General features: G+C 37.9%; 1 protein-coding gene and 2 long non-coding RNA genes across 7 annotated transcripts in view; 1 reads left to right on the forward strand and 2 right to left on the reverse strand.

Annotated features, from left to right (window-relative positions):
- The window catches only part of RAB3GAP1 (RAB3 GTPase activating protein catalytic subunit 1), a 137,316-nt gene that overhangs the window by 63,289 nt on the left and 46,558 nt on the right, over positions 1-27,469 (reverse strand). The gene's annotated exons all lie outside the window — the stretch shown is intronic.
- On the reverse strand, positions 5,786-12,053 carry LOC146395774 (uncharacterized). The gene is made up of 2 exons (XR_014830591.1): positions 6,445-12,053; positions 5,786-5,855 (listed from the first exon to the last, which is right to left on the reverse strand). It is a non-coding gene; the product is annotated as an uncharacterized LOC146395774 (long non-coding RNA).
- LOC146395775 (uncharacterized) lies at positions 14,606-17,937 on the forward strand. The gene is made up of 2 exons (XR_014830593.1): positions 14,606-17,075; positions 17,346-17,937. It is a non-coding gene; the product is annotated as an uncharacterized LOC146395775 (long non-coding RNA).

The raw sequence follows: 27,469 nt of genomic DNA on the forward strand, positions 1-27,469 counted from the left end.
GTATCTTTGATGAATATAGAGGAAAAAATTCTCAAGAAAATTTTAGCCAACCAAATCCAGTAACAGATAAAATGAGATTATACACCATGACCAAGTGGGATTCATCCCAAGTTCACGAGGATGGTTCAACATACACAAAATCAAACATCATATGCCACATTAACAAAAGAAAAGTCAAAAACCACTAGATCATGCAACAGATGCAGAAAAAGCACTTCACAAACTCCAACATCCATTCATGATAAAAACTCTTACCAAAGTGGGTACAGAGGGAACATACCTTAATATAATAAAAGCCATTTATGACAAATACACAGCCAATATAATACTCAATGGAGAAAAGCTGAAAGACTTCCCACTAAAATCTGGAATAAGACAAGGATGCCCACTCTCACCACTTTTAGTAAACATAGTATTGGAAGTCCTAGCCACAACAATCAGACAAACAAATGAAATAAAAGGTATCCAGACTGGAAGAGAAGAGGTAAAATTGTCACTCTATGCAGATGACATGATACTATTGATATACAAAAATCCTAAGAACTCCACATAAAAACTACTTGAACTGATCAACAAATACAGCAAAGTAGCAGAATATAAGATTACCATTCAGAAATCAGTTGCATTTCTGTACACTAACAATATTAGAAAAGGAATACAAAAATACCTTTTAAAATTGCACCCCCAAAAATTAAACACCTAGGAGTAACCCTGACCAAGGAGGTGAAACATATATGCTGATAACTGTAACACATTAATCAAGGAAATTAAAGAGGATTCAAAGAAATTGAAAGATATTCCATGCTCCTGGATTGGAAGAATTAGTATTGTTAAAATGGCCATACTACCCAAAGCAATATACAGATTCCATGCAATCCTTATCAAATGACCCATGAAATTTTTCACAGAGTTAGAACTATCCAAAAATTTACACGGAACCATAAAAGACCCAGAATTACCAAAGCAATACTGAGGAACAAAAACCAAGCAGGAGGCCTAACTCTCCCAGACTTCAGACAATCTTACAAAGCTACAGTAAGCAAGACAGTGTGGTACTGGTGGAAAAAAAAAACAAAGCAGACATAAAGATCAATAGAACAGAATAGAGAAACCAATAAATAAACTCAGACACCTACAGTCAATTAATCTTCAACAAAGGAGGCAAGAATATAAAATGGGAAAAAAGTCTCTTTATCAAGTGACATTGGGAAAAGTGAACAGCTGAATGTAAGTCAATGAAACTAGAACACATCCTCACACCATGCACACAAATTAACTCAAAATAGCTTTAAAACTTAAACACAAGACAAGACACCATCAAACTCCTAGAAGAGAACATGAAGGCAAAACATTCTCTGACATCAACCATACAAATGTTTTCTTAGGTCAGTCTCCCAAAGCAATAGAAATAAAAACAAAAATAAACCAGTGGGACCTAGTTAAACTTACAAGCTTTTGCAGAGCAAAAGAAACCATAAATAAAACCAAAAAGAAAGCCTATGGAATGGGAGAAAACAGTTGCGAACAATGCAACCAACAAAGGCAACCAAAATATACAAACAACTCATATAACTGAACAGCAAAAAGAAAACTAAACAACCCAATTGAAAAATGGGCAAAAGAACTAAATAGACAATTCTCCAAAGACATACAGATAGCCAACAGGCACATGAAAAAATGTTCAACATCACTAATTATTAGAGAAATGCAAATCAAAACTACAATGAGGTACCACTTCACATCAGTCAGAATGTCCATCATTAGTAAGTCTACAAATAACAAATGCTGAAAAGAGTGTGGAGAAAAGGGTACCCTCCTACTGTTGGTAGGAATGCACATTGGTACAACCACTATTGAGAACAGTATGGAGGAACCTCAGAAAACTAAATATAGAACTATCATATGACCCAGCAATCCCACTCCTGGGCATATATCCAGACAAAACTTTCATTGAAAAAGATATGTGTGGGAATTCCCAACTTGGCTCAGCAGTAGCAAACCCAACTAACATCCATGAGGAGGTGGGTTTGATCCCTGGCCTTGCTCAGTGGGTTAAGGATCTGGCATTGCTATGAGCTACGGTGTAGGCCAGCAATTCCAGCTCCAATTTGACCCCTAGCCTAGGAACTTCCATATGTCCTGGGTGTGGCCCTAAGAAGACAAAAAGAAGGAGTTCCCGTTGTGGCTCAGTGGTAATGAATCTGACTGGCATCCAATGAGGAGGCAAGTTCCATCACCAGCCTTACTCGGTGGATTAAGGATCCTGCATTGCTGTGAACTGTGGTGTAGTTCGCAGATGTGGCTCAGATCCTGCATTGCTATGGCTCTGTGTAGGCCAGCAGCTACAGCTCCGTTTCAACCCCTAGCCTGGGAACCTCCATGTGCTGCAGGTGTGGCCCTAAAAAGCAAAAAAAAAAAAAAAGAGAGAGAAAAAAAGATACATGCACCCTTATATTCAACACAGAACTATTCAGAATAGCCAAGACATGGAAACAACCTAAATGTCCATCAACAGATGAAAGGATTAACAAGATGTGGTACATATACACAATGGAATACTACTCAGCCATAAAAAAGAACAAAATAATGCCATTTGCAGCAACATGATGGAACTAGAGACTCTCATACTAAGTAAAGATAGAAAGAGAAAAAATACCATATGATTTATCTCTTATATCCGGAATCTAATATATGGAGCAAATGAACCTATCTACAGAAAAGAAACAAACTCATGGATATGGAAAACAAACTTGTGGTTGCCAAGAGCAGGGAGAGAGAGTGGGATGGATGGGGAGTTTGGGGTTAGTAGATGCAAACTATTGCATCTGGAGTATGTAAGCAATGAGATCCTAATGTATAGTACAGGGAACTATATCTAATCACTTGTGATGGAACATGATGGAGGATAATGTGAGAAAAAGTATGTGCATATAACTGGGTCACTTTGCTGTACAGCAGAAATTGACAGAACATTGTAAATCAACTATGATAAAAAATTTTTTAAAAAAGGAATCATGTTATTTCACTCAATAACACATAATAGACAGGAATCACAAATTATCAGAAAATGGCTTACCCTTGCTATGGTGTCATACAATAATGAAAACTCATTTTGTTAACAAGTCCTTTAAAAACATCAAATTTGAAGTCAAAATTTACAAAAATGTTAAGGTCAAAGTGATGACTTTGCATCCTGAGAATTCCTGTCCTATTCATTCCCTAATGCATTTTTATTTAATATTTTTTTTTTGGTCTTTTTTTTTGCTATTTCTTGGGCCGCTCCCGCAGCATGTGGAGGTTCCCAGGCTAGGGGTCGAATCGGAGCTGTAGCCCCCGGCCTACGCCAGAGCCACAGCAACGCGGGATCCAAGCCGCATCTGCAACCTACCACAGCTCACGGCAACGCCGGATCCCCAACCCACTGAGCAAGGGCAGGGATCGAACCCGCAACCTCATGGTTCCTAGTCGGATTCGTTAACCACTGCGCCACGACGGGAACTCCCTAATAATATTCTTAAATAAAGTAATTTATAAAAGACATTACTCATTTGCCTAATTTAACTCCATGTATACAGTTATGAATGCTTATTTTTATGAAAATTCTCAAGAAATTCCCCAAAACGATAGTTTGGAAAAAGATTTAAAAATTTTTAAAGTCTAAACCATAATCTGTTTACTGTTTAGAGGACAAAAATTTATTTCATCTTCTCACCTTGCTTCCACCCTCCTATCCTCGAAATCTAGATTAATTATGCTGAAGTAGCGTCATACACTAGAAGGAACCCAGAGCTGTGAATTTTAAACTTTAAAGGTCTTTAAATAAAGTTTTCTTCTTTCTTCCAAGGATGTTAAGAAAACAAAACAAGTGAATATTTGGCCAAAGTATGCCCCTGCACTAGAGTGAAACCATCGTCAACAGTTTCTTACTCATTCTTCCAGAACTATTTTATTCATCCATCCTCAAAAATCCTCAAAAAGGTCATTATAAAGAAAAAGAAAAAAAAAAACAAACAAACAACCCTCAAAAAGGGAGTTCCTGTCGTGGCTCAGCAGTAACAAACCCAAATGGGATCCTTGAGGAGGCAGGTTTGATCCTTGGCCTCGCTCAGTGGGTTAAGAATCTGGCATTGCCATAAGCTGTGGTGTATATCACAGAGGCAGCTCGGATCCAGCATTGCTGCTGGCTGTGGGTGTGGTGTAAGCCCGCAGCTGCAGCTCCGATTTGACCCCTAGCCTAGGAACTTCCATATGCCATGGGTGCAGCTATAAAAAGACAAGAAAAAAGAAAAAGAAAAAATCCTTTAAAAAAGAATAAACTATACTTTCTGTACCTTCCTTTCAAAAACTCATCTCCCCTAGAGTCCTTTGTTTACAGTTTTATGCTTCGCAAAAATACTGCAATTATCTACCTGTAACGATTACATCTGTGGAATAAATGCCTGTAAGTTGCTGTTTAAAAGAACATCTGTATCTTTAACATCGATAGCTGTGGCCAAACTACTCCTCCCACTTCAAACACATATAAACTACGCCAGTATACAAGTATACTCCTACTCATAAGAAATAAGCCAAAGTGAACTGCTTTCCATTTATCTACAATAAAATTTGATAGTCTGTATCTTTGTTTCCACTACTTGGATTGTTTCTGCTATTCAATTGCCATTACAGAATATCAATGGATTCTTCTTCTTCTTTTTAAATTGTATGCCCACACCTGTAGCATATGGGCATTCAAGGGCCAGGGACTGAATCTTTGCCACAGATGTGGCTGCAACACTGGATCCTTTAAGTCACTGCACTTAGCCAGGGATGGAACCTCCACAGCAACCCAGGCTGCTACAGTCAGATTCTTAACTCACTGTGCAGTGGGCAGGAACACCAATGGATTCTTTTTTGAAGATTTACCTCAAACAACACTCCTTTACCCCTGTAATATATACTCTCTTTGTTGACTTCTAATGTATTTTCCTATTATTATTATCTTTAAAAGATCAATATATACATATGATATGTGGAACACAGGTAATGAAAAAATACTCAACATCAATAATCTTAAGAGAAATGCAAACCAAAACCACAATGAGACATCCCCTTATACCTTTAGAGTGGTTATCATCAAAAAGAAAATAAAAATAAGTATTGGCAAGAATGTGGACAAAAGGAAACTGGGGTGCAGTGTTAGTGGGAATGTAAACTGGTACGGCCATTGTGGAAAATATCACAGAGATACTCTCCACCCTAAAATTAAAAACAGACCTATCACACAATCCACAAAATCCACCTCTGGGTATTTACCCAAAGAAAACAAAAACACTAATCCAAAAAGACACCTACACCCCATGTTCACTGCAGCATTATTTACACTAGCCAAGGTATGCAAACAACTTCAGGATCCACTGACGCATGAATGGACAAAGAAAACGTGGTATACATACAGAACAGAATATTATTCTGTCATAGAAAAGAATAAAATCTTAGCATCTAAACAATGTGGATGAACTTAGGCTAAGTGAAATAAGACAGAAAAAGACAAAATAATATATGACCTCGATTACATACAGAATCCAAGAAAAACAAAAACGAAAAACACTGAGCTTATAGATAGAGACAATAGATTGCTGGTTGCCAGAGGTGGGGATGGGAGGTGGCTAAAGCAGGGGAAGGGATCAAAAGATAGAAATTTTCAGTTATAAAGTAAGTAAATCATGGAGATGTAATGTAGAGCATGGTGGCTACAGTTAATAATACTGTACTAAATATCTGAAAGTTGCTAAGAGAATGAATCTTTCTTTTTTTTTTTTTTTTGTCTTTTTGCCATTTCTTGGGCCGCTCCCACAGCATATGGGGTTCCCAGGCTAGGGGTCTAATCGGAGCTGGAGCTGCCAGCCTACGCCAGAGCCAGAGCAATGCAGGATCCAAGCCGCGTCTGCGACCTACACCACAGCTCACAGCGATACCGGATCCTAAACCCACTGAGCGAGGCCAGGGATCGAACCCACCACCTCATGGTTCCTAGTCAGATTCGTTAACCACTGCACCACGACAGAAACTCTGAGAATGAATCTTAAAAGTTCTCAACACAAGAAAAAAAATTTGTAACCATTTATGCTGAAGGACATTGACTATTACTGTGGGGATTAATTCACAATATATACAAATATCAAATCATTATGTTGTAAACCTAAAAATAATACATCAATTATACCTCAAAAGAAAAAAGGAGTTCCCATTATAGCTCAGCAGGTAATGAACTTGACTAGTATTCATGAGGATGTGGTTTGATCCCTGGCCCCACCCAATAGGTTAAAGATCTGGTGTTGCCTTGAGTTGTGGTGTAGGTCACAGACACGGCATGGATCCCACATTGCTGTGGCTGTGGTGTAGGCCAGCAGCTACAGCTCTGATTCAACCCCTAGCCTGGGAACCTCCATATGTTGTGGGTACAGCCCTAAGAAAGAAAGAAAGAACCCAGAAGTTAGGTTATTTTAGCATATTGGCTTTGTTAAGAAACCTGATTACATTAGCTAAGCTTCCTGGTGGCAATACCGAGGAATTGACTTTTTTTTTAAACATTAATGTAAATTATTATTTTTCCTACTAGAACTATTTGAGGCCCAAGACTATGCCTTCATCATATAAACAAACATCAGGTGGAAATTTTTCATTTATTTTTATTTTTTGTGTTTTTAAGGCCGCACTCACGGCTTATGGAGTTTCCTAGGGGTCTAATCAGAACTGCAGCCACCGGGCTATGCCATAGCCACAGCAATGCCAAATCTGACCTTCATCTTCGACCTACACCACAGCTCTCAGCAACGCCAGTTCCTTAACCCACTGAGCAAGGGCAGGAATCAAACCTGCATCCTCATGGATTCTAGTCAGATTCGTTTCCGCTGAGCCATGACAGGAATTCCAGGTGGAAATTTTTTTAATGAGCAAAAAATCAACAACAAAACAGATTTAGAAGTGGACAAAGGGGGCTCCCCTTGTCTCTCAGTTGGTTAAGAACCTGACATAGTATCCATGAAGATGTGGGTTGGATCCCTGGCCTCACTCAGTGGGTTCAGGATCCAGCATTGCCATAAGCTGCAGTGTAGGTCACAGATGTGGCTAAGATCCAGTGTTGCCATGGCTGTGGCACAAGTCTGCAGCTACAGCTCCGATTTGACCCCTAGCCCATGAAATTTCCATATGCCAGAGGTATGGCCCTAAAAAGAAAAAGAAATGATAAAGAATCCCAAGAGACATTACTTTGAAGAAGATGTACAAATGGCAAATAAGCACATGAAAAGATATAGTTAATATATTTAATTAGGAAAATATAAATCAATACCATGAGATACTACTTCACATCTATTAGAATGGCTATTATTTAAAAAGCGAATCAAAAGAGGAAACAACTATTGGCAAGGATAAGGAAAAAGCAGAACACTTAAGTATGACTGATGGGAATGTATAATCGCTGTGGAAAACAGTATAGTGGTTCTTCAAACATTTAAACATAGGATGATCAGGAATTTCACATTTCGGTAAATACCCAAAAGAATTAAAAGCAAGGATTCAAACAGATTGAACACTCATGTTCAGAGCAGCATTATCCATAACAGCCAAATGGTGGAAACCAAGTATCTATTGACAGGTGAATAAACACAATGTGGGACATAAATACAATGAAATATTATTTTGCCTTAGAAAGAGAAGACATTCTGGTAAATGCTACAAAATAGGTGAAACGTGAAGATATTATGCTAAGTGAAATAAGCCAGTCACAGGAGGATGAATATTTTATGATTCTAGTTATATGAGGTACTATAACTCAAACTCAAAGAGGCAGAAAGTAGAATGGTCCTTACCAGGGGCTGGATTAGGAGGGAATGAAGAGTTATCATTTAATGGGTATAGAGTTTTAATATGAGCAGATGAAAAGATTCTGAAAGTGGATGGTGGTGATGGGTGCACAAAAATGTGAATGTACTTAATGCCACTGAACTGTACGCTTAAAAACGGTTAAAATGGTCAACAATACATTACAAGGATCATACACCATGATGAAGTGGGATTTACCCAGGGATGCAAGTATTCATCGATATATGTACATCAATCAATGGGATACACCACATTAACAAATTGAAGAATAAAAAACATATGATCCTCTCAATAGATGCAGAAAAAGCTTTTGACAAAGTTCAACATCCGTATTTGATAAAAATTCTCCAGAAAGTGGGCATAGAGGGAAACTACATCAACATAATAAAGGACATATATGACAAATCCACAGCTAACATCATTCTCAATGAAATTTTGAAAGCCTTCCTGCTAAGATCAGAAACAAGACAAGGATGTCCACTCTCACCACTGTTATTCAACACAGTTTTGGAAGTCCTAGCTATAACGATCAAAGAAGAAAAAGAAATAAAAGGAATCCAAATTGGAAAATAAGTGGTAAGACTGCATTGTGTGCAGATGACATGATACTATACATAGAAAATCCTAAAGATACTACCAGCAAACTACTAGAGCACATCAATAAATACGGTAAAGTTTCAGGGTACAAAATTAATACACAGAAATCTCTTACATTCCTATACACCACCACCAAAAGACCCAAAAGAGAAATTAAGGAAACAATCCCATTTACCATCTCACCAAAGAGAATAAAATACCTAGGAATAAATCTACCTAAAGAGAGAAAATATTTGTACTCTGAAAACTATAAGAAACTGATGAAGGAAATTGAAGATGCTACAAACAAATGGAAAGATATACCATGTTCTATAAGTTAGAAGAATCAACACTGTCAAAATGACTATTCTATCCAAGATAGTATACAGAACAATGCAATCCCCATCAAATTACCAATGACATTTTTTGCAGAACTAGAACAAAAAAAAGTTTTAACTTGTATGGAAACACAAAAAGACCACAAATGGCCAAAGCAATCCTGAGAAGGAAAAATGGAGCTAGAGGAATCAGGCTCCCCAATCTCAGACTTTACTACAAAGTTACAGTCATCAAAATAGTATGGTACTGGCACAAAAAAAGACATATAGATCAGTGGATCAGACAGAAAGCCCAAAAATAAACCCACACACCTATGATCAATTAATCTTTGACAAAGGAGGCAAGAATATACAACAGAGAAAAGATAATCTCTTTGACAGGTGGTGCTGGGAGAACTAGATGGCTACAATGTAAAAGAAAGAAATTAGAACACTCTCTAACACCATACACAAAAATAAACTCAAAATGGATTAAAGACCTAAACATAAGACCAGATAATATAAAACCCTTAGAGGAAAACATAGGCAGAACACTCTTTGACATAAATTGCAATATCTTTCTTGACCCACCTCATAGAGTAATGAAAATAAAAACAAATAAATGGGCCCTAATTAAAATTAAAAGCTTTTGCACAGCAAAGGAAACCATAAACAAAATAAAAAGACAACCCACAGAATGTGAGAAAATCTCTGCAAATGAAGCAACAGACAAAGGATTAATCTCCAAAATATACAAATATCTCATACATCTTAATACCAAAATAACAAACAACCTAATTAAAAAATGGTCAGAAGATCTAAACAGACATTTTTCCAAAAAAGAGAGATGGCCAAGAAGAATATGAAAAGATTCTCAGTATCACTAATTATTAGATAAATGCAAACCAAAACTACTATGAAGTGCTACCTTACTCTAGCCAGAATGGCCACTGTCAAAAAGTCACAAACAATAAAGGCTGGAAAGGGTATGGAGAAACTGGAACACCCTTCCACTATTGGTGGGAATTTAAGCTGGTGCATCTACTATGAAGAACAGTATGGAGGTTCCTTAAAAAACTATAGAACTACCATATGATCTAGCAATCTCACTCCTGGGCATCTATCCAGAAAAAAAAAAAACATAATTTGAAATGGTACATGTACTTCAAGGTTTATCATGGCACTATTTATAACAGCCAAGACATGGAAGCAACCTAAAGGTCCTTCAACAGAGCATTGGATAAAGAAGATGTGGTATATATATACAATGGAATATTACTCAGCCGTAAAAAAATGAAATAATGGCATTTATAGCAACATGGATGGACATGAAATTAAGTAAATCAGAGAAAGTAAATTAAAGTGAAGTAAATCAGAGAAAGACAACATCACATGAGTTCACTAATATGTGGTATCTAACAAAAAATAATACAAAAGAACTTAAAAAACATAAACAGACTCAAAGATTTTGAAGCTAAATTTATGATTACCAAAGTGGAAACATAGGTGGGAGGAGAGGGATAAATCTGGGGGTTGGGACTGTCATATACACACTACTATAAATAAAATAGATAGGTAACAAGGACCTACTGCATTGCATGGTGCAATCTACTCAATACTGTATAATAACCTATATGGGAAAGGAATCTGAAAAGGAATGGATATATGTATAACAGAGTTACTTTGCTATACACCTGAAACTAACACATTTCTAAGACAACTATATTTCAAAAGATTTATTTTAAAAAATGGTTAAAATGGGAGTTCCTGTCGTGGCCGAGGAGTAACAACCCAACTAGGATCCATGAGGATATAAGGTTCGATTCCTGGCCTTGCTCAGTGGGTTAAGGATCTAGCATTGCAGTGAGCTGCACTGCAGTGAGCTCTGGTGTAGGTCACAGATGTAGCTTGGATCTTGTGTTGCTATGGCTGTGGCATAGGCCTGCAGCTGCAGCTCCAATTTGACCCCTGGCCTGGTAACTTCCATATGCCACAGCTGCAGCTCAAAAAAAAAAAAAAAAGGTTAAAATGGTAAATTTTGTTATGTTTTATCACAATAAAAAATTAACCATAATAAATGATCAAAACTAATATATATTTTCATAATAAATGTAAATGTCTAATAATTTTATTAAAAGATGTTCAACCTCAATAGTGATTATATAAATAAAAAATAAGATATTACAACCTATCAAATTGGCAAAAATATAAAATACTGGTAAGATCCAATGTCGGCAAGAGTTTGGTATATTCCATAGGTGGTGGTATCAACTTTTAAAACATTTCTGGAGGGCAAAAAAGCAAAATATATCAGTATTTAAAATTCACAAACTTTGACCTAAATATATCTCTTTATGCTACAAAAACATTCATAGTGATGCAAAAAGATATACATATAATGATCTTCATTATAACAGTTTAATTGTGGAAAAGTACAAACAAAAATCGTTCAATAGAGAAATGGGTAAATAATTATAGTACTGCCTATACTATGAAATACTTAACAATCAATTAAAAATAATAATGACATAAAGCTATATGAAATGCTGAGAGGAAAAAATGTATAACACTGATAGTAAAATCCATATAAAAAATGCCCATATCAAAACCACAAAAAATACATAACACTCACATACTCATAAATATCACACATTTCTCACGGTCTCCTGCTTAAATTATACAAAATTAAGAAGAATGAGATGTTTTAGTCCCCCTTTTTGTGTATGTGGAAACAGGAGGGATGCGGGGAGGGAGTGGGAAAAGTGAAGCAAAAATGAGAATGAATTTCATCCAATTAATCTATTTCCTACAACTTCTAATCTAGCGATTTAAATTTATTAGGAGCTCAAATGTATCAACACAAAAAAAACCCCCATATGGCAATCTTATTAGAGCTGCTTTATCTAACAAACTACGTACATATACTAAATACTAAATTTAAATATAAATGTGCCTTAACATCCTATCCTCCAACTGAGAAAGACAGGACAATCTATACTCCTTTTTGTTTCTTTTAAGATGAATTTTTCTGGATTTCCCATCATGGCTCAGTGGTTAACAAATCCGACTAGGAACCATGAGGTTGAGGGTTCCATCTCTGGCCTTGCTCAGTACGTTAACGATCCGGTGTTGCCGTGAGCTGTGGTGTAGGTTGCAGACGCGGCTCGGATCCCCTGTTGCTGTGGCATAGGCCAGTGGCTACGGCTCCGATTAGACCCCTAGCCTGGGAACCTCCATATGCCACGGGAGCAGCTCAAGAAACTTCCCAAAAAAAAAAAAAAAAAAAAAAAAAAGATGAATTTTTCTTCCTTGCTCCAATTAAGACTGAAAGCAAGAGCAAATAGTTAACCAATATTTATTAATCTCACACAAGAAAATCATAGGGAGTTCCCATTATAGCTCAGCAGGTAATGAACTCGAATAGTATTCATGGGGAGGTGAGTTTGATCACTGGCCTGATCACTCAGTAGGTTAAAGATCTGGTGTTGCTGTGAGTTGTGGTATAGGTCACAGACACAGCCAGGATCTGGTGTGGCTGTGGCTATGGCTCCGGCCTGCAGCTGTAGCTCTAATTCAACCCCTAGCCTGGGAATTTCCATATGCCACAGGTATGCCCCTAAAAAGGAAAAAAAAAAAAAAAAGAAAGAAAAGAAAATCAAAGCCATATAACCTACTTTGAATGCTACAATTTAAAAACCTTCTTGGAGTTCCCGTCATGGTGCAGTGGTTAACAAATCTGACTAGGAACCATGAGGTTGCGGGTTCGGTCCCTGCCCTTGCTCAGTGGGTTAACGATCTGGCGTTGCCGTGAGCTGTGGTGTAGGTTGCAGACGCGGCTCGGATCCCGCGTTGCCGTGGCTCTGGCGTAGGCCAGGGGCTACAGCTCCGATTCGACCCCTAGCCTGGGAACCTCCATATGCCGTGGGAGCGGCCCAAAGAAATAGCAAAAAAGACAAATTAAAAAATAAAAAATAAATAAATAAATAAAAACCTTCTATACATTACTTCAGAAAGAAACACATTGGGAGCCTCTTCAAACAGTATAAAGAATATGTGCATACTATTCACAATATCCAGGACATGGAAACAACCTAAATGTCCATCGACAGATGATTGGATTCGGAAGATGTGGTATATATGTACACAATGGAATACTACTCAGCCATAAAAAAGAATGACATAATGCCATTTGCAGCAACATGGATGGAACTAGAGAATCTCATCCTGAGTGAAATGAGCCAGAAAGACAAAGACAAATACCATATGATATCACTTATAACTGGAATCTAATATCCAGCACAAATGAACATCTCCTCAGAAAAGAAAATCATGGACTTGGAGAAGAGACTTGTGGCTGCCTGATGGGAGAGGGAGGCAGTGGGAGGGATTGGGAGCTTGGGCTTATCAGACACAATTTAGAATAGATTTACAAGGAGATCCTGCTGAGTAGCACTGAGAACTATGTCTAGATACTCATGTTGCAACAGAACAAAGGGTGGGGGAAAAAATGTAATGTATACATGTAAGGATAACTTGATCCCCTTGCTGTACAGTGGGAAAATAAAATAAAATTTAAAAAAAAGGGGAGTTCCCGTCGTGGCGCAGTGGTTAACAAATCCGACTAGGAACCATGAGGTTGTGGGTTCGGTCCCTGCCCTTGCTCAGTGGGTTAACGATCCGGCGTTGCTGTGAGCTGTGGTGTAGGTCGCAGATGCGGCTTGGATCCCACGTTGCTGTGGCTCTGGCGTAGGCCAGTGGCTACAGCTCTGATTTGACCCCTAGCCTGGGAACCTCCATATGCCGCGGGAGCGGCCCAAAAAAACAGCAAAAAGACAAAAAAAAAAAAAAAAAAAAAAGAATATGTGCATAAAATACTGGATCACCAAAAATGGTGATTAAAAAACGAAAAAAAAAAAACGTTTCTTGGACATACTTAAATACACACGAAAAAACTGAGAAAATGGAATTGTTGAACAAACAACTATGCTTTTCAATGTTTTTTCCCCCAATATTTCTTGGACAATGCAATTTATCTTAAATTTATAATCTACTAGGTTACTTTGCTAAAATCTAGCAATTTTATACAATAATAATTTCATTTCCTCCCCTCATCCTTTGTGCAACGTTGTCATGTATATTACATGTTACAAACCCAACAATACAGTGTTATCATCATTGCTTAAGCAATCATGATTTTTTAAAAAAAAAGAGAGAGAGAGAGAACTCATCTTTTGTATTAGAGAATTTCCAATGTGCAGCATTCCTTCCTGTGGTTCTAAGTTACTGTTTCCTTTAATACTGCCTGTAAGGCAGGTTGGCCTACAATGAATGATTACTCTAGTCTCTATTTATATGACAATGTTGTTATCTCACCTTTATTCAGAAAGTTAGTTTGCAGCAATGTAGAAGTCCTGGTTGATAGTTTGTTTCAGCACTTAGAATATGCCACTGTACTGTCCCCTGGCCTCCACTGCTTTTGACGAGAAGTCAACCAGCAGTGTTGTCTTCTTGTTCATGATGAGTTATATTTCTCTTGTTGTTTTCAAGATTCGCTTTGTCTTTGTCTCTTAGCAAATTGACTAAGATGTATCCAAGTGTGGTTCCCTTTTGTGTTTATCCTACTTAGAGTTCAGTGAGATTCCTGGATCCCTCAGGAAATTTTTTTTTTTCATTAAATCTGGCAAGTTTCCAACCATTATTTTTTCAGCCCTTTTCTTTCCCTTCATCTCGGATTCCCATTACAAGTATGCTTTGGAACAATGATTACTGATCCACACATCTCTAAAGTTCTGTTTATTTTTCTCTAATCTTTTTTCTTTTTTTTTTTAAGCCTTTTTTAAAAATTATTTATTTATTTATTTTTTGTCTTTTTGCTATTTCTTTGGGTCGCTCCTGCGGCATATGGAGGTTCCCAGGCTAGGGGTTGAATCGGAGCTGTAGCCACTGGCCTACGCCAGAGCCACAGCAACGCGGGATCCGAGCCGCGTCTGCAACCTACACCACAGCTCACGGCAACACCGGATCGTTAACCCACTGAGCAAGGGCAGGGACCGAACCCGAAACCTCATGGTTCCTAGTCGGACTCGTTAACCACTGCGCCACGACGGGAACTCCCCTCTAATCTTTTTTCTTTTATTCTTTAGACAATTTCCATTAAACTTTCAAATCTACAAACTCTTTATTCTGCTAGCTTCAAAAAGATCCATTTTTGAACTCACCTGGTGAAAGTTTGTATTAGCTGTCATTTTTGTTCTCCATTATATTTTCTATTTATTGAGAGCTCCTATTTGATTCATTGTTAGTCTATTTTTAACTCCTTGAATATAATTCCTGTAATTCTTTGAACACACTTATAACTGCTTTCAAGTCATTGCTAAATACAACCTCTACGCCAACTAAGAGTCCATTCCTATTGACAGTTTTCAACTTGCATATGGGTCACACTTCCCTTTGTGACCTTGTTATCTATTAATTTGCGGTTGAAAACTCCATTTAGATAAAACCAGATGCTATTTAACTTTCTGAGGTTGTTAGTTTCTTTTTTGTTTGTACTTAGTAAAATGCATACTGAAACTGTGCAATCTGTATTCCCCGAAGTGTTCAATTACTTTTGTCTCTATTCAGTAATTTTATTGTGAATTTTTAACCTGGCTCCCTGGGGACTATCCTTTGTCTGTATAGCTTGGTGGTAAATCAATAATTTGAGCAAAGATTCTCAAATAGCTGAGACCATTAGGCTTTCCTTCTGCAACTAATGTTTGTGTGGGGTTAGGGAATGCACTCAAAGTTGCAAAAAGTTCTCAGGTTAGGGCTCCCTTAGGTCTGCCCAGGCACACAAGCAGATTCCCTATCATAAAGGGATGTTTACAGAGTGTATCTACTTTTTGTATGACTTTCAAACAGGATCTCTCTGCTAAATTTCCAAATAATCTACCATTTGCTTTTGGACTAGGGCTGCAACTTTGGCCTAGCAAAGGTATAGGTTTTCCCTATCTGTCCTCAATCAAGTCTGCTAGTTTTGGTTGGCAAAGCCAGAGGCTTCTGCCCTCCAACCCAGAATCAAGTCTGCCCACCTGGCAACAGAGCTGATGGTTTTCATGACCAACCTAGACCGGAAAGCTACAGTCCTCATTAGCATAGATTGGGAAAAAAAGAGGGGGAGGTGACCGAAGCAGCCACAAGCACAAGGGCCAGAGGATCCCTCTATTCTTACCTGAGCTCTAGTAGTTTCTCAAGAATAAATGCTCCTGAATTTACTTGCCCTTAGGCAATTCCCAGTGCCGTGAAATGGTTGTTTTGATGTTTTTTCCCTTTTCAATTTCGTATTTTTTTTCCATAAAGGAAATGCACTACTTCATGTCATCATTATCAGAAGTCCCCTAAACATTTGCTTTTGCAGAAATAAGAATATTTTACAGGCCCTTAGGGCTATTCTGTAAATTTTTCTATCACCAGCAAAATAAACACATTAAAATTACAAAAATGAGGAGTTCTCTTCGTTGCTCAGCAGTTAATGAACTGACTAGGATCCATAAGGATGTGGGTTCAATCCCTGGCCTCACTCAGTGGGTTAAGGATCTGGCGTTGCTGTGAGCTGTGGTGTAAGTCTCAGACATGGCTTGGAACCTATGTTGCTATGCCTATGGTGTAGGCCGGCAACTGTAGTCCTGATCTGACCCCTAGCCTGGGAACTTCCATATGCTGCAAAAAAAAATTACAAAAATGAATCTTTTTTAAAAAGTCATCATAATTATTCAACTACACAGCTAATAAGATTTCTTGTTTTTGTGTAACCAATAAAATGTGATTGAAGCAGAAGGCCCAAAGACCAGGCTAGACAAAAGCAAAAGCACACAGACAAAAAATCTGACCTCAGGTAAAACCAGCTGTACTTTCGGTACTCTTTTCTAATCTCAGTAGAGTCTCATCAGGCATATAACATTCATGCTGTAACTATTTATACTATTTTCATATGGATGCTGTAACAAATTACCACAAACCTGGCAGCTTAACACAATTTTTTTTTCTTTTTTTGTCTTTTTAGGGCTGTGCCTGTGGTATATGGAAGTTCCAGGCTAGGGGTCAAATCCAAGTTGTAGCTGCTGGCCTACACCACAGCCACAGCAATGCAGGATCCGAGCCACGTCTGCAACCTATACCATGGTTCATGGCAATGCCTGATCCTTAACTCACTGAGTAAGGCCAGGGACTGAACCTGCGTCCTCATGGGTACCAGCCAGGTTCATTACCGCTGAGCCAGAATGGGAGAACTCCCCACAACACAAATTTATTATTTTACAGTTCTCTAAGTTAGAAGTCTGACACACGGAGTTCGCGTCGTGGCGCAGTGGTTAACGAATCCGACTAGGAACCATGAGGTTGCGGGTTCGGTCCCTGCCCTTGCTCAGTGGGTTAACGATCTGGCGTTGCCGTGAGCTGTGGTGTAGGTTGCAGACGCGGCTCGGATCCCACGTTGCTGTGGCTCTGGCATAGGCTGGTGTCACAGCTCCATTAGACCCCTAGCCTGGGAACCTCCATATGCCGCAGGAGCGGCCCAACAAATGGCAAAAGACAAAAAAAAAAAAGAAGTCTGACACAAGTCTCACCAGAGTTAAGCAAGGTGTCAGCAAGGCTATGTTCGTTTTGGAGGCTCTAAGGGGAATCCATTCCTTGCCTTTACCATTTTCTAGAGATACCTTCATTTTCTGGCTCAAGACCTTCTTCTACTTACAAATTCAAGAATAGCAGGCTAACTTATTCTCACATCATATCACTTTGAGACTATCTCCTGCCTCCTTCTTCTACTTTAAAGAACTCTTAAGATTACACTGGGCCCACAAGATAATTCAAGAAAAGTATCTCAATCTTAAGGTTAGTTGATTAGAAACCCTAACTTCATCTGCTCTCTGAATTCTTTCTTGCCATGTAACGTACATTTACAGGTTCTAGGATGTAGACATCTTTAAGAAGTAGAGGTTGGAGTTCCCATCGTGGCGCAGCGGTTAACAAATCTGACTAGGAACCATGAGGTTGCGGGTTCAATCCCTGCCCTTGCTCAGTGGGTTAAGGATCCAGCGTTGACGTGAGCTGTGGTGTAGGTCACAGACTCGGCTTGGATCCCGGATTGCTGTGGCTGCGGCATAGGCCGGTGGCTACAGCTCCGATTAGACCCCTGGCCTGGGAACCTCCATATGCCGCAGGAAGCAGCCCTAGAAAAGGCAAAAAGACCAAAAAAAAAAAAAAAAAGAAGAAGAAGAAGAAGTAGAGGTTCTGCCTACCACACCACCTTCTTATTAAAATCTCTGCTCAAAAAAGCTCTCATAAATTTACATTTGGACATAAATGTCTACTAAGGCTAATGTCTGTGTCATTTCTAAGGCTATTTTACTATAAAGAATAATTAATCAAGAGATTAAATCTCTAATGATAGTTTCAGGATCAGCCATTAGAAAGTATTTAAAGGATAGGTACATAAGAGGCAGAGAGAAGCAGCCAAGAAATCACATCACTAATTACCTTTCTTATACTATAAAACTTGGTCATGAAACTGTACACATAAAGTCCCCATCTTCCTGACTTTTGAAGTAAAAGGCTTTTGCTTTAGTCTCCCAGAACTCTGCCGAGTCTCAAATGTCTGGCTCAAGAGTTAATTACTAAGAAATGTCAAGATGTACAAAAAAAGAACAGCTATTGGCTCAGGAAACTGGTAAGAATTTAAAATCAGCCACATAGCAGAATCATCAAACTCCCAGTTCCCTGAAAGATATAAAGGGCTGACACACCATCTTTTTTTCTTTTCTTTTTTTTTTTTTTTTTTTTTCTTTTCTGGGGCTGCACCTGTGGCATATGGAGGTTCCCAGGCTAGGGGTCGAATCAGAGCTACAGCTGTCAGCCTATGCCACAGCCACAGCAATGTGGGATCCAAGCCAAGTCTGTGACCTACACCACAGCTCACAGCAACGCCGGATCCTTAACTCACTGAGCGAGGCCAGGGATAGAACCCACCACCTCATGGTTCCTAGTCAGATTCATTAACCACTGAGCCACGACGGGAACTCCAATCTTAAGTTGTTTTTACAGAAAGCAAACCCAACCATATGAAAACTGCTGACTGCAAGCACAAAACCCTCAAACTTGTTGGAGCCAGAAGACTGATGATGCATGAAACTTCACCCTGATGCCAACCAATCCAAGTGAGCACAAGTCAAAAACAGACCCTGTGGCTCCCTTTACAGTGCCTTTAAAAACTCTTCCCCGAAAGCCATCAGGGAGTTGGGTCTTCTTTTGAGCATGAGCTGCCCATTCTCCTCACTTGGTGCCCTGCAATAAACAGTCCTTTCCTTCATCACAATCCAGTGTCAGCAGATTGGCTTTGCTGCGTCAGCCCAAGCCCAAGTTCAGTAACAATCATGCCCATGTATGTTTTTTAAGAACTGTTTCATCAAATGCACTTAAAAATGTAACAGGCGGGTGCTTGATATAAAAACTGAAACTAAGAGATATCAAAACAGATCATAGATTGGGAGTTCCCATTGTGGTTCAGCAGGTTATGAACTTGACCAGTATCCATGAGGATATGGGTTTGATCCTTGGCCTTGCTCAGTCAGTTAAGGGTCTGGCTTTACTGTGAGCTGTGGTGTGAGTCTCAGACACAGCTCAGATCTAGCATTGCTGTAGCTGTGAAGTAGGCCAGAAGCTGCAGCTCCAATTCGACCCCCAGGCTGGGAACTTCCAAATGTAGCAGATGCAGCCCTAAACAAACAAACAAACAAACAAACAAACAAACAAACAAACAAACGAGACGTAGACTAACTTGGACCATCAATATTAAGTAGTTGACATAAATGTTCTATTTTCTAAAATTTGATTAATCATAGTTTGTTTCACTCTAACAGGGTCAATTTTTACTGTGTATGTATGATGTAAAAATATTTTGCATAACGCTTTTCAAAATTTCGCTGTCTGCTTTATTATAAACTTTAGTTCCATTTAAAAAAAAGGAAATGTTTGGAGTTCCCTGGTGAAACATCAGGTTAAGGATCCAGTTGGAATACCCGTCGTGGCTCAGTGGTTAACGAATCTGACTAGGAACCATGAGGTTTCTAGTTTGATCCCTGGCCTTGCTCAGTGGGTTAAGGATTTGGCATTGCCGTGAGCTGTGGTGTAGGTTGCAGGTGCAGCTCGGATCTCGAGTTGCTCTGACTCTGGCGTAGGCCGGCGGCTACAGCTCTGGTTAGACCCCTAACCTGGGAACCTCCATATGATGCAGGAGCGGCCCAAGAAATAGCAAAAAGACAAAAAGACAAAAAAAAAAAAAAAAAAAAAAAAAAAGATCCGGTGTTGTTACTGCAGTGGCTCAGGTCACTGCTATGGCATGAGTTTGATCCCTGGCCCAGGAATTTCCACAGGCCACAGGTGCAGCCCAAGAAAAAAAAGTAAATGTTTAAAATGTTTACAGGTGATGTGTATGTTATTCCTCAGTTGCTAAGAAACACGATGAGTAATTTTTATCAGTGAAAATTTTAAGAATTTTTATATTTAACAATTATAATTTTAAAATTCTGTTTTAAAAAAAAACAGAAGTATGAGAACATTATGAAATCTTCTTAAGATGCCCTGTTCACATTAGGCCCCAAATACAAAGACACCATCCCATCTTTTCCCATTCTCAACCATCTGTTGCTATACCCCAGAGTTACCAAACTACTTTCAGGTTTCAAGTTCATTTAGGCATCATCACCTCTAATGCTCTTCTTCTGTCCTGAATATCTTTTTTCCTTTATATTTTCATATTTTAAAACATTTTTACTTGAATATATTTTTATCTAACTTCATCTGGTTTATTCTTACTTGCCTTGAAGGATTCAGGTAAGGTACCATGTCTTCTGGAAACATTTTCCAACTTGATCTGTCTAGAAAGGGGGTAGTTCATATGATTTTGCACCAAGTCCTACGCTGCCCTCTATGAGAACAGTTATCAACAGTGTTGCCATTTGTTCCCTTATCTCTATGCCCCGCTTCTAATCCCAAAGCTAACTGAAGCAAAGACTACATTTTATCCTTGATATCCTAGTACCTGCTTCAAAGAAAATATTTAAAAGTAATGTTTGCTGAATAAAAAGAAAACACATACTTTTTTCTTTCTTTTGTCTTTTTGGGGCCGCACCTACAGCATTTGGAGGCTCCCAGGCTAGGGGTTGAATTGGAGCTACAGCTGCTGGCCTACGCTACAGCCACAGCAGAGCCAGTTCTGAGCCTCATCTGTGACCTACATCACAGCTCATGGCAACACCAGATCCTTAACCCACTGAGCGAGGCCAGGGATGAGGCCTGTGTCCTCAGGGTTATTAATCAGATTCGTTTTCACGAGCCACAATAGGAACTCCAACACACACATTTTAAATATGTTTAATTTTTAAACAATTGTCAATTATTTCTAACCTTCTAATATTTAAGAAAAATAAATGAAATAAATGGAAGTGATATGGCAGATCCCTCCTCCCCCACAGACACACCAAAATATCTGATAAAATGTTTTTTAAATACATAGCTGAACTTGAAAGAATAACAAGGAGATTCCTGAGTGATAGAAACAAAAAGGAAACTGAAAGGCAGAAGTAAGCATGCAAGGTGATTCTGAAGAAAACCAGGGGATTATCAGCTCTGCACAGAGGCCCTAACAGCTATGGACTAGAGACTGGGATTTTACAGGGTAAGTCTTTTAGATGTTAAAAGCCTGTTAGTATAACTCACAGAAGTATCTGCAAAATCGACCAATCTTTCAAAGACTAGAGAGACTGATAATGACGGAAGAAAATTTTATTTATGTCTGAGAATACCACGTATTTAGCTTAGCAATGATAATGTAAATTATGTAACTCTGAGATTATATAATTAGCTCAGGGGAAGTGGTCTCTAGCACGGATCCAGGCTAGGCTATGTCCAAGAACACCCCAACCTCATAATAAATATAAATAAGGCTAGGACTGAAAATGATGATTCCAGAAGTGTAATATTCAGATATTAGCATCTCTCGCTTATGAGGCACTGGGAGTAGGAATGCCTGTATTTTTTCCAATGATGTTACCAATCTCCCTAGAAAGTAACCTAAATACATCAATTTCCTCCTGTATCCTTTACATTTATTCAAGTATTGTCTGTGCTTGAACCCTCCATCAATCCAAATCAATACAGAGGTTGTATAAGATTTTGAATGGCCTCTCAAGAATATGGCGGTACTTGAGGCAAGGAACTATAACTGAGACTTCTATACAAAGCCTGGATCTTAGAACAGCCACCTCAATAAAATAACAATTCAAGGCTCAGATGGTTTCAATGGCAAATTCTATCAAGCATTTAAAGAAGACATCATCAGTTTTACACAATCTCTTCCAGGGAAAACAAAATACGTTGCAACTTATGAGGCCAGCATTTCTCTGATATCAAAACGAAAGTATAACAAAACTACAGACCAATATTTCTCATTAACACAGACACTAAGGTCCTCAACAAAATATTAGCATAACAAATTCAGCAATATATCTAAGCACTAATAAATAGTACACCATGAAGAAGTGGAGCTCATCTGGGGAATGCAAAGCTAATGAGATTATCTAAAAGTCAACCAATGTAATCACCATAATAAAAAATCTAAAGAACAAGCAATCATATCAATTTAAGCAGAAAACGTGTTTGACAAAATTCAACATCCATTCATATAAAAACTCTCAGCAACCTAGGAACAGAATTTCTCAACCTAATAAAAAGCATCTATGAAAAAACTATACCTAACATCATATTTAATGATAAAAGACTAAATGCTTCTCTCTGAGATTAAAAACAAGACAAAGACATACACTCTCACCATTCCTATTCAGTATTTTATTACAGCCTTAGACAGTTATAAAAGACAAGGAAAAATGGAGTGCTCATTGTGGCCCAGGGGGTTACAAACCCAGTTAGTATCCATGAGGAAGTGGGTTCGATCCCTGGCCTCGCTCAGTGGGTTAAGGATCCAGCACTGCTGTGAGCTGTGGTGACGCCACAGGTGTGGCTGGGATCTGGCATTGCTGTGGCTGTGGGGTAGGCCAGCAGCTGCAGCTCCAATTCTACCCCTAGGCTGGGAACCTCCATATGCTGCAAATGCAGCCCTAAAAAAGCAAAAAAAAAAAAAAAAAAAAAAAAAAAAAAAGAAAAGAAAAAGGCAAGGAAAAAAGAGCAAACATGGAGATTGAAAAGGAAGAGATAAGACTACCTCTATTCACATAAAGCATGACTGTTAACACAAAAAATGCAAAAGATACCGCAAAATTTCTCCTTGAATAATTCAATTAGTAAGGTCACAGGATATAAGGTCAATGAACAAAAATCAGTCATGTTCCTAGATACTAACAGCGAAGAGCTAGATATGAAAAATTTTTAATAATATCATTAAAATACATCATTTAAAAAAGCAATAATTAGATATAAATCTAACAAAATGTATACAGGTTCTTTATGGTGAAATCAAAGAAGACAAATAATTGGAGACACCAACTATGATCATAAAATAGAAAACTTATTAGCATAATAAACATAACAATTCTCCCCCAAGGCAATTCCAATCAAAACTCCAGCAGAACTTTTGGTAGATATAGACAAACTAATTCCAAAATGTAAACAGGAAAGCAAAGGAGCTAGAAGAGCCAAAACAAACTGAAAAGAAAGGAAAAGGTTGGAGGAATCACACTACCTAATTTAAAGATTTATTCTAAAACTATAGAAACCAAGAGTATTTGGACATAAACCTACACAAATATGGCCAAATAATATTTGATAAAAGTGAAAAAGTCAACAAAATTCTTTTCAACAAATGGTGATGGAACAACTAAACATCCACATGCAAAAACAACATTATATAAAAATCAACTTGAAATGGACAATAGCTCTAAATATAAAGTATAAAACTCTTAGAATAAAACACACATTTGGCCATGTGATCCAAGTTAATGTCACTAGTGACTAGTCACAATGACAACACGACCCTCTGATATATGATGCAAAAGGCACTTCACCTCTATGGAATTCTTTCCAAAAGACATAAAAGAATAATCATAAAAGAACTAAGAATAATCACAAATTTTTTACTTAAAAAAATTTTTTAAAGAGATAACTGAAATTATAAAGGAGATTCTACAAAATACCTGACTAGTATCCCTAAAAAGTTCAATGTGATAAAAAAATGAGGCCAGACTGAGAATTTTTCACAGAACAGAGATTAAAGAAACTAAGAAGACATGATGACTAAATTCAATGTGTAATCCCAGATTAGATCTTAGAACAGAAAATGGAATTAGTGGAAAAACTTGTTAAATTAAGTTTAATAACAATTAATCAATATTGGTTTCTCCATTTTGTCATATGACCATGGTAATATAAGTTGTTAACAGTAGGGGACACTGGGTAAAGGGTATCCTGGAATAGCCTGTATGATCTTCACAAGTTTTCTATAAATTAAAAATAAGCCAGGAGTTTGCACTGCGGCACAGCAAAAACGAATCCAACTAGGAACCATGACATTGCAGTTTAGATCCCTGGCCTTGCTCAGTGGGTTAAGGATTTTGGTGTTGTGAGCTGTGGTGTAGGTCACAGACTTGGCTCGGATCTGGCATTGCTGTGGCTGTGGTATAGGCCAGCAGCTGTAGCTCCGACTGGACCCCTATGCCACAGGTGCGGCACTAAAAAGCCTGGGAACCTGGGAACCTCCACATGTCACAAGTGCAGCACTAAAAAGCCAAAAAAAAAAAAAAAAAAAAGCCACATTGTTTTTAAGTTTATAATTTTTGTAAATAGGAGAAAGCTTTTGTGACCTTGTGCAAAGCATTCTTAAACATGGCACCACAAGTATGATCCATAAAGTAAAAAATTGATAAACTGAACTTCATCGAAACAAAAACATTTTATTCTGGAAAGAACACAATTAAGAGAATGAAAAGCTATATCTAGGAGTTCCCCTGCGGCACAGAGGGTTAAGGAACCAGCACTGTCACCACAGAAGCTCAAGTTGCTGCTGTGGTGCAGGTTTGATTACTGGCCCAGGAACTTTTGCATGCCAAAAGTAAGGCCAAAAAAAAAAGAGGAAAGAAAAGCTATGTCTAGAGAAAACATTTGCATTCAGAATATATAAAGAACTCTCAAAACTCAATAGTAAAAAAACAACCTAATTAAAAAGTCAATAAGGCAATCCCATTGTGGCTTAGTGGGTTAAAAACCTGACATAGTCTCCATGAGGATGTGAGTACAATCCCCGGCCTTGCTCAATGGCTCAAGGATTTAGCGTTGCCAAAATCTGCAGCACAGATCCCAAATGTGGCTAAGATCTGCTGTTGCTGTGGCTGTGGTATAGGCCTCAGCTGCAGTTCCAATTCAACCCCTCACCTGGGAACTTCCATATGCCACAGGTGCAGCCATAAAAACAAAAAAAAAGTAAACAAAAGACTTGGACACTTCACCACTGAGTATATATGATGGCCAATAAATACATGAAAGAAACTCAAAATTCAAATTAAAACTAGGATGAGATATCACAACACACCTATTAGAATGGCTAAACCTAAAAAACCTGACACCAAGTGCTGCTGAGGATGTACAGCAACTGGAACTCTCATTCACTGGTGGTGGGAATGCAAAATGGTACCATTGCTCTGGAAATCAGTTTCGCTGTTTCCAGCTGAGTGAAAGAAGTCAGTCTCATATGGTTACTGTCTGATCCTACCTCTATGACACTCCTGAAAGGACAAAACTCTAGTGACTGAGAATACATCAGTGACTGCCAGACATTATAAAGGAGAATAAGAGTTTGGAGGAGGTTACAGAACTATTCTATATCTTGATTGTGATGGAAATTTTAAAAAACCTATATGTGGAATTCCCACTGTGGCTTAGCGGGCTACAAAGCTGACTAGTATCCATGAGGACACAGGTTTGATCCCTGGCCTCATTCAGTGGTTTGAAGAGCTGGCATTGCCATGAGCTGTGCTGTAAATCACAAACGCGGCTCAGATCCTGCTGTTGGTGTGGCTGTGGTGTAGGCTGGCAGCTGCAGCTCAATTTCGACCCCTAGGCTGGGAACTTCCATATGCCGAAGGTGCAGCCTTAAAAAGAAGCAAAACAAACAAACAAAAAAACGAAAAAAAAAAAAAAAAAACACAAAGAAAACAAACCAACAAAAAAAACCCTATACCTGTTTTAAAGTTTAGTGAACCACTCATCCAAAAAAAAAGGTCAGCTTACTATATGCTAATTTTAAAAGTAAAGTTTTAAAAAAGTAAATTGGAGGAAGGTTAAAAAAACCACTAAAAAGTGATTTTCATTAATATATAAATAAATCACCAACAAGTGATTCATTAAAACAAAGAATGGTTATTTTATTCATTCAATGAATATTTAACTATGGATATGTGTCAAATACAGTTTTTTTGAAATTTATATTAAAAAGCTGAGCAGAAGTTATGCAATAGCACTCAGATTTTGATAAATGTACTACGTGTTACTATCTAATAAATTCTTACAATAACCCTCAAAGGTACATATTATTTATTATTTTGATTTTACCAATGTAAACACCAGCTCAGAGAAATTAAATAACCTGCCCAAAGTTGCTGAGATAATAAGTACTTTAGCTAGAAATTAAACATTAATTTGTCTAATTCAGTGTCTGGCCAAAGAGTAGATGTTCAATTAATGTTGAATGACTGAATGCATGCAAATGCATGCTCTATGATACCAAGCTGCCTTCTGATATATTTTGTCATATTAAATACGTGTATTCACATAAAAATAAGATTGAAAGAGAAGCTGGATGGATTATATTAAATGGGTAATTTATTTATTAAATTCCTTATATAGTTCAGTTTTCAAAAGCTCACATTAAAATAGGAATATTTATGAACCATGCAATTTATTGCAATACAAATAATTTTTATTTTTTTAACATGTGACACAATCTACTTGATATAGTAATCACAGTGAAATGAAGAAAATAGAAACAGATATCATTTCCCCTTCCTTAGAAATTCTTAATAAAAAAAATTAAAAGACCAACTCACACCAACAGAATAATTTTAAACCAGTATATAAATTTCCTTTAACTAGGTCTCCTTTCTTGACCATGTACTCTTACTTGGGCCATTTTGGTGGTAGTATGTTTTAATACCAACTTCTCCAAAATAAAGAGATGCTGCAAATAACTGAAAAAATATTAAAAGACCCTTAAAACAATTTAATGTGATAAATGTTTTATATGAATGTATCATATTTAAACTTAGATACTGATGAGTTTTGATGTTATCACTTAATTGAGAATCAGCATTTTATGTCAATTCAATTTTCAACAATATATATTTAATTTTCTATGATATTTAAGTGTTCTATGCTAATCATCAGAATTATAGTTAGGTACAACCTAAATTATGACATACTGTGCAGCAAAGACTTAACTGCAGGCCTATGGCTGCTATCTCAGAAAGGCTTACTTGCAAGGCTGACCTTTGGCTGGCACTTGGGAACTCGGATTTGGGGAGAGGTCTCACCATTTTCTTAACTAATAAGAGTTATCATGCCTACACTATTGGTACAAGCAACATGGTTTAAGCTGAACACACGCTTTCCTTCCAGGTGTCTGAAATTTTGTTATATAGCAGTCAGAGGGTGCCTATATGACTAGTCTCTAA

Source organism: Sus scrofa, chromosome 15, assembly GCF_054392235.1.
Source record: "Sus scrofa isolate SSC_HxYL_T2T_F1_AM1 chromosome 15, Sscrofa_HxYL_maternal_Yorkshire_Landrace_v2.0, whole genome shotgun sequence".
Lineage (NCBI taxonomy): Eukaryota > Metazoa > Chordata > Mammalia > Artiodactyla > Suidae > Sus > Sus scrofa.